The sequence below is a fragment of the Nipponia nippon genome, unplaced genomic scaffold, assembly GCF_047370975.1.
Source record: "Nipponia nippon isolate SJK-2023a ecotype South Korea unplaced genomic scaffold, ASM4737097v1 scaffold_16, whole genome shotgun sequence".
Lineage (NCBI taxonomy): Eukaryota > Metazoa > Chordata > Aves > Pelecaniformes > Threskiornithidae > Nipponia > Nipponia nippon.
The window spans coordinates 4,933,004-4,945,431 of record NW_028262332.1 but is presented as its reverse complement, the minus strand read 5'-3'; the positions used below and the strand labels follow the sequence as shown (position 1 = coordinate 4,945,431).

The window sequence follows — 12,428 nt, the reverse complement described above, 5'->3', positions numbered from 1 at the left end:
CACGGCTCAGGCTCCGTCTGGCCAGAGCTTAAGTCCCTCCTTTTTGCTCCCCCCTCCCCCTTCCCTAATTATGTACAAAACACTTCTTAGAATAAAATGGCCAGGCTGGGGCTCCTCCCTGCTTTCCTCTTCCCCATTCATCCTCTCCAGACCGCTTCAAGCCCCTCCCCCGGCGGCAAGCCCAGCCTCTCGCTTCCCTCCTGGAGCCCTTTTCATTTTTATTTCTAACCCCCTCTCCATTCTCCCTGCTGCCTCTGCTCCTTCCCCCGATGGCTACGAACTGAACAGCAGAAGGGGGGGGGGGGCACAGGAATAAGGGAAGGGGGGGGGGAAAAAAGCAAGAAAAAAGAAAAAGCGAAAGAAAGGGGGAAAAAAAGGATATTTTTTTTTTTTTGCCTCTGCCCTTAATGCCCGCAATCTGGATCAAAGAAGGGGATTTTCTGTCTGAGCATGAAAAGGACTGCTAGAGCCCCAGGATTTTCACGCCTGTATTATCAGCCCAGCACCCAGTATGCGAGCTGGACAGCGAAGCTCTCCCACAAGTTCCTACCGAGCCGAATAAAACCCACGGGCGACCAGATCTCCGCCAGAGAGGGACATTAGCATCAGGTAAGGCGAGCGCTGCGCTGCGGCTGCAGCGATGCCCCGGCGCCGGCTGCGGGCGCCGGCCGGGCTCCCCCGTCCTGCCTCGGCCGCGTTGTGTAACGCGCCCCGCGGCACCTCTCCGCCCCCAGCCGCGCACACGGTTGCCTCCGCGTTGCATCCCCGCCCTGGGCAGCACGGAGTTATGGGGAGGGGGGGTTGGATGGCAGAAGTCCTGCAGCCCGGTTTGAGATTGTGTGTGGTGAGCGTGGGGCCGAGATTCGCCGGCACTGGAAGGACTGGGAAGACGGGGAACACTGGGTCTTACTAGGGAAAGACGCAGCCCCTGGAGGGTGCCCGGCAATAGGGTTCATCCCCCGACTCGGCTGGGCTGGCGGCGGGCGGGGGTGGAGGTGGGGGTGGGAGGTAGCCAGGCTCCATCTGTATTCCGGAGTACCGGTACATCCCGGAGGGGGGGGGGGGAACCGTCCCCAAGGAGATGGTGTCATCTCCACTTAATCCACTGTTCCGTTTTCGCAAGTGACAAGCAAATCGCGGAGGAAAAGGAAAGTCTGTCGCCTTGAATTCCACACTGGGCTGATTGCCTTTACTTCTAGTGGGGACTGGGAGACAGCGGCAGAGCCGGGAGAGGGCAGCGATGGCGGGGGGGCTGTATCCCACAGCGCAGGAGATTGGTTTCCCCGGCTCAGCTCTCAGCGCTGCTTGCGAGGCTGGTGTGGAGCATAACTTTGCCTTTTCCAGTCCATAGGGAATAGGGGGACAGAGGGCATCTCCACGCCATTACATCATCCGCGAGTTCCAGTACAGCCTGGGTCTAAAGACCCAACGATAATCCAAAGAGAGGAGGGCTGTAGGTGTGAGTGTGCGTTTTGGCTTTGGAAAGTCCCCTTGTGCTTTTACTTGGGAGTGGGAAAGGGGAGAGGGTGTCACTTCTTAGATGCAGTCTCCTCTTCATGGAGAGAAATGAGCAGCAGATGAAATGCTGGCAGTCCTTATGTATGACTTTAGCCTTGTGATTGACATCTGCACTAGGTAGGACAGAAGGGTCCTTCATGCTTTACTCTGGCTGCTCATCTGGGTGCATAATAATAATTTGTTAATGGCAGTAAAGCTTCTTTCCCAAGAGTTATAAAGAAGTATTTGGGGGATGGTGAGAGGAGGAGGTAGCGAGTAAAGAGGAGATGAGGCTTTGGTGTAAGAAATATGAAAGGATCTTTTCTTTAATTCCTTATAAAGGAAAAAGATTGATCAGATCTGCTTGTGAGTGACAGACAGACAAACCTGGTCTCTCTCCCTCCCACACACCACATAGACAAGCAGTCGTGGTCTCCCTCGCATGCATGGACACGCTAAGCACACAAAACACATGCTGTCGAACTCGCACAGTCCACCCCATCCTTAAATACAGCATCTTGGTCTCGCTCTCACATGGATGCAAGCACCTATTCAAGCTATGCAGCCCCGCAGTTCCCCCACATTCAGACACACAGACTTGATCTACACAAGAACACACACTGTAACATGCAGAAATAACTGCATTGGTATTCTCATTATGTGAATCAAACATTTAGACATTCACATGAGCATACACATGCTGTCTTCTTTGCAGGTCTCTCAGTAGGTGGTTTGTTCCTCCAGCGTAGTCTTCTCCCTTGTAGTTAGTTCCAGGCATTGATTTGGGGTTTGTCTGACTCCAAAGCCCTTTGCGACTCAGCAGAAAAAGCTCACTACGTTTCGTGTGTCTACGTTTGTTTTACTGCTCTTTGCATGTTCCCAGGACTCAGTAATGATTTCACCACTGGAAAGCAGCAGGCAGGGCACCAGGGAAATGGCTGGGGGGAGCACTGGCAATCCCATACCCATCATGCCCTCTCTGATCAAGAGCTGGACTCTGTGAGTATGGGAAGTGCTCTGCCAGAGTTATGTTGCTTTTGTCCGTGTGCGAGTGTGTATGTGAGCAAAACCACATTTGCATCCATAGCTACAACACACACAGTGCAGGGCTCCACTTCAGTCTTACCCTGGTTCAGAGCAAAATGCTCCCATCCTTAGAGCATAAATACTCCTGTGCCTTTGCAAGCCCCTTTGATGAGAAACGACATAGTATGCGCAGGGGAGATGATGTCACTGGTGTTAGATGTATTTAATCAACATCCCCCTCTGACCTTCCTCCCCTTCCCCTCTTTCCATAGGGCCTAGTGAGGAGACTATGCAACCCTCCAAGAGCAGGAATGTAATAAGGCCGAGCGAAGTCCGTGTTAAAACTTTGCAGAGGAGGAACGTATGGTGAATTGGCTTGCTGTAGGTAAAAGGTGTCCCAAAAGAGATGATGGAGAGTCTATATCTTTCCCTCCTCACCTCCACTGTTTACTACATTGGAAGTATGTGTAAGGCTGATGCTAAACACTGTGTGGGAATGGGTCTGCCAGCAGACAATAATGATTGTTGTCTGTGTAACAGAAATAGTTCAAAGCCAAATCCTTCCGCCGTTGCTCAGGCAGAAGCCCCACTGCCTGCTTTGAGTGCGTTGCTCAGGGAAGCACTGCAGAAACTGACTCCCATTGAGAACTGGCACATCCGTACCCGTCTCCCTGCCCACCTCCAGAAATGGATGTGGCTTTCTAGAGTTTATCCAGGGCTCTGTGTCGACGCGGTATTTACCGCTGATGCAGAAACGTTAAGAAGGCAGGAAAAAATTATTTAAAAAAAATCGCTGAAGCTCAGAAATGAGGGTGAAGAGCCCCAAAAGCACCCCGAGGCATGACATTTGTAGACGGAAAACCAGGGAGGGACCCCCGCCACAGATCCGCCACAGATCCCCCCGCGGGAGGGAGCTCCCCCCGCTCCGCCGCCGCGCAGCTCCGCGCCCCGCTGCGCCAGCGCGGAGCCCCTCCGCGGCCGCGGGGCGGGCGGCGCCGCCGTGCCCCAGGAGGGGGCGCTGTGGCTCCACGCAGCGGCGGTGCGCGGTGGGCGGGCGCGGCGGGGCGCGGAGCGGCGGGGATCGCCTGCCTCCCCCCCTGCCTGCCCCGGCCTCGCGGAGCTGGAGCCAAGCGCTAATAATAATACGGGGGCGGGAGGGGGGTGGACGATAAATAACAACAGGGCTCTCTTCTCCAAGGAGCCCAGGTGCAGCTGAATGGGTTTGGGCCGGATCCTTTCCGGCTGCAAACCCGCTAGTGCGTACGGGAGTTCTGCTGAGGATCTGGCCCGATACATGCAGGAATCTTTTACCCGGTGATGAAATGCAGCTACTTCTGGGACAGAGCCCAGCAGCTTTTCCGTGCCAGCAAATACTACAGGGGAAGTGAAAAATCACTTCATGCATTGAAAGTGCAGAGATGAACTTAGTGAGGCAGAATATAAATTACCCGGAGTTAGGTAGCTTGTGCCCTATGGTTTGATTTACACCATCCCTCTTGCAAACGTATCATGAGATTTTTAACAACCATAAGGACCTTGGCCCATTTCCTTCCAGGCCACACAGAGCAGCTTCCCAGAAAGAGAGAATATCCACGCACAGAGAGATCTGGCTTCTAAATAGACCCAGGGATCATGGTCTGATCCTGCATTTCTTCTTCTTGCCTCGAAGATGGCTGCCGCTCGGAGCAGGATGCTGAGTTACCAAATGGTGCTGAACTGAGTGAGGGTAGAGCATCTCCTCCCAGCTATATGTGATACCCCAGTGTTCTCAGATGCCAGGGGAGGTTTTTCCCTGCTCACTGTGCCTCTGCACTGCCATGTCCAGCTGATCTGCTTGGGACCGGAGCTCGGCTGGACACGGCTGCAGCAGGCTGCGGCTTGTAATCAGTGTGGAAAAGGGAAACATTATCAAGCAGAGAGGCCTGGGGGGCAGAGGGGGGAACTGGATATATCTACTGGGTTCTGCTGTCTGGAGAGAGTCAAACATGGGCAGAGCTGGACTAGACAAATGAGGTGACATTCACCAGGATTTGAGTGTAGGTGTAGGATAGCTGTTGCTGACTTGACGGGCTAAGCTGTACTGTTTCAGGGAAGAAAAAGTGCTAGGACTAGTAGGAAGGAGGAATGGGAGAAAGAGCAGAAATCAGAGGAGCAGCTGCTTTAGACTGAGCTGAAGGCAATTGAAGGACTCAAGTTTACTTCAGGGATGCTGGATCAGATCCTAAGTGACGGTGGCATAAATTGGGCATAAACATGTAATTTTGAAAAGGAGTTAAGAGTCAGGCCCAGGATTCCCTCTGTGGTAAGGTTGGGAGTTTAACACAACATGTCTAAACCTTTGCAGCTCCCTGTTCAGTGAGCTGTTTCCTTGCAGCCTTGAGGCAGGACCTGCAAGCAGCATCACAGGAGAGAGAGAGAAAGGCGCTTATTTATTTTTGCTATTTGTTCTTCCGAGGTCATGTGCTCTACATCCATTTTATTGTTGCCTACAAGGCGCAGCTGACAGAGCTTAGCTATGCACAACGCTGTTGCTGTGTCTGCTGACAGGCCTGTTCAGAGCTCAATGCTGAGTGAAAGTGGTACCCATGGCAGCACCAATGCCCCTGCGGCTCTGGTGATGGTATGTCTCAGGGTGTTGACATAGCATTCCCCAATGCTTGAACTCTCATACACGCGATTCCCTGCTCCTATTTCAGAAAAACAACTGGTTGCACTGCTGATGGATCATGTCTTACACTGGCAATAGAAATAACAGTAAGTCAGAGCAGCAGCAACTGATTGGAGCAAATAATCTAAAACAGCTTCAAATGGTGGCCTTCAGAGGAGGACAGAGTGAATAGCCTTTGCCAGACACATAGTGTTGTTGTTCACTGTTTATATTGGTGATAGAAATGCTGGGCAGAGGTAAAAACTCAGGTGCCAGGAGCACCAGTATGGTTTTCAAGCCCTAGAACAAATTCTCTCTGTGTGTTAGCAGTGGGCACTGTTCAATGGAGTATTGCCATCACAGTGACATCTTTCCTTCCAGAGGTTCACAAAATACAACAGAGCCAGCTCTGGGCTGACACATACCAAGCAATGACACAAAAGCTTGCAAACTAAGCTATGAGAGGTTCTCACACATAAGAGAAGCTCCAGAAAAAACAATTTGCTCTAGGGCTTTTTGTTGGAAATCAAAACAGAATACAGGAGCAGAGTGAGCTCTCACGCTCCTATCCATTCCCCTGTACTGCATGATTTCCAGCAGAGTGGCTCTGGTTCTTGCAGTCTCTTCATGCTTGGGACCTGTCTCATGGATATCCTGATAGAAAGTGTGTTCTTTCACCTGGTGTTTATAGAAGATAAAGCCTGGAACCTTATGACAGGTCTTCTTACAGCTTGGACTTTTATATCTATGCATATTACAGCCAAAATATGTTGTACAGCAAGTACCTGTGAAAAGCTTGGAACCACTTGCTGTAAATCATCACAGCCTGTCGAAGCCAGGGGAGTTAACTGGCTTCATGGTGAGTGAGGATCTCTTTCTTAGGGTTTGATTTAGAGCGTGATTTAGAACCTGGCCTGCACTCTAGACTCTGCTGTGTCCATCATGATTTTGGATGCAGTTTTGGCCAGAAGTCCTGAGTCGGCACAACTGATCCCATTTAGCCATCTCTTTACCCTGCTGGAGCTGCGTATGAGGTTGTCAGATACATTGCTAACATTGGAGACCTTTGTAGTAATTTATCCTTGCAGTTGTGAATGCTGACTTGCTAAGCAGGATGGAAGACAGGGAGGGCGAGCTTTAAAACCATTGCCTTGTGCAGGCAGTATATTCCAGGTGTGGCTGCCAAGACCAGAAGAATAAATAGAAGTTTGTTCAATAGTTCAGAGCAATAATTAGAAAAGTATAAAGAAACTAAAACTAACCAAGGAAGGTTGGAAGGAAATGAACTGTGACCCTAAGGAGGAGGCTGGTGATTCAGGGCAGGCAGAAGAATCAGGACGAGTAAGTGTGAATCTTTAGCTGGACTCCTGGGATCAGTGGAATAAACAGCAGTGAGGCAGGCTACGAGTGCTGGAGCAGCCTGGCTGCTTTCAGCATGTGACTGCTCTTCAAGCAGGTACAGATGGTGAGCGGGTAAGTGAAGCCCTCAGACATATGCTGGGGTGCATATGTGGCTGTGGGTCCCTCCTGGCTCAGACCACCTCCTTGCCTAGAATATGAGGATGCTAGTGTTATTCCAGGCATTTCTTGCACTACTCTGTACTGGGGGAGATTTGCAGTCAAAATCAAAGCTGTGTTTTGAGGGAGCAGGAAGAGCTTAGGAGATACAAGGTGAGACTCAAGAATGCTTGAGAAATGCTGAGAAAGTCAAAGGAAAGAGCTAACAAGGACAGCATAATGTTTGTGCTAAAGTTGTGAACGGAGATAAAAAGCAGAAGCAAGGATACATGTAACGGAGCCTTAAGACCAGTAGCTATTTCTAGAATTGCGTATGTCATGCCGTTCAAATTCGGAGTTGCTTCTGTGAAACAACTCCAGGCTTCACTGTTTTATGCCTGAGAATGCTGATGATGTGTTTATCTGCCATTTTCACTCTCCTAAAAGAGAACTATAAAGTGTTTGAAAATGATAGTGAGTTGCTGTACCCTATTTTAGGCCAGCAAATAGATAAATCTAATCAGCCAGGGAAAAGCCACCAGTTAGGATTCTCCCACAATATTTGTATGGTGCTGGCTTAAAGTAACCTAATAGCAGTAATTTGAGTTCCTGTAAGTATTTTGATAAAATCCTTTCTGTGCATTAGAGATGCACGTGTATCAACCCTTTTATTTGCTTCTTGGGGGAGAAGAGTTGATGATAAATACAGTGATTGGAACTGGATGTGTTGCTCAGGGTATTTGGTAGTGGCATGGAGGATGGAGTGATATGTTTTGGTGATGGAGCTGGATCGGGCATTGTTAAGACTGGGAAAAACTGAAAAGTGGTCTAACCAAAACACTAGGACACTGAAGGAATCAGAAAGGCATGGATGAGTGCTATCAATCTTGGGATAAGGTTTCAGCTGTTTTGGGACATGCAAAGTCAGCAGTTGTCTCAGGACTGTCATGTGCAGTGTCACCAGGAATAGCTCTTGTGGGTATGGCTATTTCTTTATTGAGTCCTTTTATGCTTTTGGTTTTCATAATATTCTCCAGTAATGGAATTAGTTAGGGGTTGTGTTCAGAAGTATTTTGTTTGGGATTTTTTAGATCTGGTATAACATAATTTCCTTGGGTGTCTCCGACTTTCTATAGGATGAGAAGGAGTGAATAACTATTTCTCGTTGTCCATCTCTGCCCTATTTGTGACTGGATAGACTTCAGTTCATACCCCTTGTCTAAATGGCATGCAGGCCCCACTTCTGCAGGATATGTAATCGAGTGCTTAGATATTGCTCAAAGAATATAAAATATAGGCTTGCTTTCACACATATGCTCAAGTGTCCCTGACCCAGTGCGATCTTGACTGCAAAGGGCCTGATCCTGTAATCTGAATCACGTAGACAAATTTTTAATTACAGACCCATGGACATAATGAAACTCGTTTCCAGGATCAAAGTCTAAGCAACAGCTAATCCATACACATGCTGAGTGCAGAGTGAATCATGTTTATGATCCACTGGAGTTCAGCTTCTTTGTTCCAAAATGCTGGTCAGGAAGGCAGAAGAAATATTCCCCGGGATATTATAAAAACTAACATATCATCAGAGGGAGAATCAATGGAGATTGATGGCAAATTAGATGGCTACTTGAGACATTAAAAGGAAGGATGGAAAATAGAAGTGATATTATAACTGAACCATACTAATATATTTTAAATTGCTTTACAAATATTAACAAGTTAAATAAGGAAAGCCTGGAAATAATAGTTTATTTAGTCTGGGAAAGCTAGGAGTAAGAAGGGACATTTGGGTATGAAGGTTAGAATGAAAAGTGATCAGAAACATTTTAACGCTTTGATGATACAAGAACAAGGGGACACATCAAAATTAAAGGGCACAACTTTTAAGCATATTAAAAGGAAATAGTCCTTTCTTCAGTGTATAGTGAAGCTACACAATTCCCTGCTGCAGGATGTCGCTGAGATAAAAGTCTGGATGGATTTGAAGTGTAAGAGGCTACATAACTTCGTAGCAATTAATAGCATTTGCAGCTCTGCAATCTAGGACAATGGTAATCAGATCTCATGCTTCAAAGCAAAAGCTGACCATCTTCTGGGGTCAGGAAGGACATTTTCTCTCTGCATAGAAAGAACATAATATGGTTGGCCAGGTAATATGACTGGATATGGTCGATCCCGCTAGAAGCTAAGTCAGCAAGAGATTAGCAAATTGCTTCTGTGGGTGCTGGATTAAGGTATTATAAAAAGGTTTTCATCAATGCCAGACAGAATATCAATCCAACAATCTCTTCTTCTGTGTCAACTCCCACAAAAGTAATTTCACTGATTACAGTAGATATTGAAGTAAGACATAAAATGGGTGGTTATAAGCAGCGGCAATGACCCTGAGCTGCACACTTCAGTTTCCTCTATCACCACCATTATTTGCAGGATGGTGCAGAGCTCAGATGAGCCTGGTGTCTCCCAGTGCTAGGTACTGTACAGATGCAAGCTCCCTGCCCTCAAGGGCCTGCAGTCCTGACAGAGGAGGAGGAAAAGAAACAGGGAATGCCATCACCTCTGCTCTGTATCAGAGGAAGTGCAGCACGAGGCTTGAGGATCAATTCAAATCCTATTAGAGCCAGAGGAAGCATTTCAGTTTGCAGGAATAGGAGCTCGGGCTTGGCCTTGACAGATTTTGAAAGTAGTTGGTGGTAAGGTAACAGAACATTTTAGAAAACAGGGCCTTAAATACTGTAGTGGGATATGCTGAACACTTGGAAAATCAGCCTCCAAGGTGTTTGTAAAATGTCACCTCAAAGAATTTGCCAAAGCTTACGCAGGAAGGCTGCATCAGAGATAAATGCCTGAGTGCATCTAGAGATTTAACTGAACAAGCCTGGCAGGAGTGACAGAGTGGAGAGAGATCAATTAAGGAACCCATTAGCGTCCCATCTCCTCTCCCCACATTTTCTCTCCAGTGCCACAGCCCCATGCACCAGAGGGTCCCAAGGTCTGCCCCCCCCAGATGGAGGTTCACCCTGTCTGCCATGTGCTGGGCACAATCCTGCATCAAGCCTGTGGTCTTCTGCCATCACTGGGACCACGTTGGTGGGATGAAAGAGGAACCTGCCCTTCTTCATACTCTGCCTCTCATATCAACCATTTTTTTCCTGTTGCCATACACAGCCGTTCTGGTGAAGAGAGAACAGGCTGTCGTATACAAACAGTTACATGGGTATTCAGCTTCAGCAGGTGAAACTTTCTGAGGGCCACTGGTCCAGTGGCTAAAAGCATCACCAAGTGAGCGAGAGGAGACTACTCCTCCGCAGTCAGCTGCGCTGGGGCTGAGACAAGTAATAAAACTGTGTTTCCTTGAGAAAGGTGGGAAGGATGAAAAGCTGATGGCTGTGAGGAAAGCATATACTCTAGATGGAATAAAGCTCTGAGAGAGATGCGTGACTGGGGCTGAGAGGGAGGGAGAGGAGACCTGGCAGGTAGGAACACAAAGTTCATTGGCAAGGCAAGTGTGTGAATGCTGAGACAAATTGCCACATCGGGACAAATGATTCCTTTGATTCCTGGGTTGCAAACAAGAGAGAGATGTGCTGGGCAGGTGCAAATCTGCCGACGAGGTGTTGTGTAGGTGTGATGATTACTGTGCTTATAGGCTCGGCTGGAAAGGGGAAGGATGGACAAGGTAGCTTTCATTCTTCAAAATGCATGAGAAAGATGCATACAAAAAAAATAGCTATGAGGTAGGATTGCAGTTTACCTGCATTATTGGAAGATTGATTTCTGATGAAAGGAGCAGAGAAGGGAGGCGAATAAAATTTTATAGATGGCAGGAACGGGGATCAGAGCTTTAAAATGGCAGTTGTGAGTTAGTATTCGTGAAGGATTGGTTCAAATGCGACTGCAGAGACCAGTGCTAGTTTCTGATTTCCAGTCATCTGCGTTTAAAAAAAAAGGGAGAGAGAGACCAGCAGACTGGCCTCAGTGAAATTCTGCTGGATTTCCCCCAGGGAATCAGAATTGTCCCTGCATTTCAAGTACCTGGAAGACTTAAAACACTGACAAGGCTGAAAGGTGAGGTGAGGGTCGAAAGGGAGAATGGCTGGCAGGAATAAGCAGATTGTAGACTAGGCTGGATAATTCAGGGATCTGTAATAAAATTGCATGGTGACGGATAGTGAATAAAAGACTATAGGTATATTATGGTTTACGGAGCACAGGACAGATGTGTCTCTAAGGAGACTGCGATAAGGAGTGGAAGGTAGCAGTGGACTGGGAGCAGCAGCTGTTTTGGGATGCAACACAACTGTGTGAATAAAGCAGCACCGTAGGAAGACAGTTCAATCCCGATGCTGTCACTGACATGTTATATATGACCTTGGGCAGGTCACTTAGGCTGATATCTTTCAGAAGAGCTTTTTAAATGCATGTGTTTCCATGCACAGGAGCTGAATTTCTTACAGCCAGTGCCGTGGTTCTGAGCCCTCCAGCTCACAGAGTGTATGTGAACCACTCAGGGAACTTGGCTACAAGTTTGGCATGAGAAAAAAATCTGGATTTTTTAAGAATTCAGCAATCCATGTCCTCAGGAAATGTAGCCTCCCCAAAGACTGATATTCAGCAGTACTGAGTCTTTACATTTCCAGTGCTGGGCAAACGCAGTACTGGTTTGCATCTAACTCCCCTCCACCCCAGCAAAATGGCTCGATGGCCTGAATTAATTTCTCTTCTCATTTCCTAAGACCACTAATGAAGTTGGCCTTTTACTGGAATATATAAGGGAAGAATATGTTAATTGTATCTCTCTCTCTCCCTTGCACATGGATATGGGGCTTTTACTTACACTACATGCACAATGAACTGTGCAAGCGTGCATGTGCACACATGCGCACACACACGAACACACACACATGTGTATTGTGCTTTAAGAAGCCTGAATCAAGATTGCTGTTTCGGTGCAGCATATTAGTCTTTTTTACCAACTTCAGCATTTGCAGTAAATAGCAATTAATGATAAAGCTGCTTACATTAAAAAGAAGAGCAAAAGAGGCTGATAAGTCCTTCCTACCAGTGGATTCTCCTGCAGTGCTTTTCATTACTTTGTTTGTTTTCAAGTTTGAAGATACAAATTTTGTCCGTGGCATTTTTTTTCCTCACTGCTGCTCCTTCAAGGGAGCTCTTCCACAGAGCCTTGAGACCGGTGAAGTACAGTCCCCAAACCCTTCGTTTTTCAGATAACGGGGACACTCCTTTGATGCTGGGGGCATGACCCTCCCTCGGGTGCCATAATAGAGTTGGACAGAAGGGCTGAGGACAAATACACACTCTGCTGCCCTTGCGCAGCGTTACTGCTTGTCTGCAGACCTCCGTGAATAAGATTTGGAGCTGGGGAAAATCAACAGGAGAGCTGAGATACACTCTGGATTTTATTTTTAGGTGTAATTTTAAAATTCCAGGCTCTTGAAAGGATACGAGGGCTGATTTCCAGCTCAGTATTGCAGTATTTTTGTAGCGAGATGCTCAGGATGCATTTTGCATACCCCATGTGCATGTGCATGTGCAGAGTGTTTGAGCATGCAGTGTCTTCTGGGACAGTATGGAAGATGAAAATAAGCCATTGGAGGGCTTGTGCTTGCTCATATTGCCCACAACTGATGTTAATAAAGCAAAATATACCCAGAACTGAGTTTCTTCTTCATGGAAGCTTGTTTCCTTCTGAAGAAATCCCAAAAGCAAACTAATAAAAATGCAGTGTCTATGGCTA

At 47.6% G+C, this 12,428-nt stretch overlaps 1 protein-coding gene across 1 annotated transcript in view; it reads left to right on the top strand.

Moving 5' to 3' along the window:
* The first annotated feature begins 240 nt into the window (after positions 1-240).
* The window catches only part of BRINP1 (BMP/retinoic acid inducible neural specific 1), an 87,474-nt gene continuing 75,286 nt past the window's right edge, over positions 241-12,428 (top strand). Inside the window, exon 1 of the mRNA XM_087753171.1 lies at positions 241-609. The gene's annotated coding sequence lies outside the window, so the exon portion shown is untranslated. The remainder of the gene's footprint in view (positions 610-12,428) is intronic.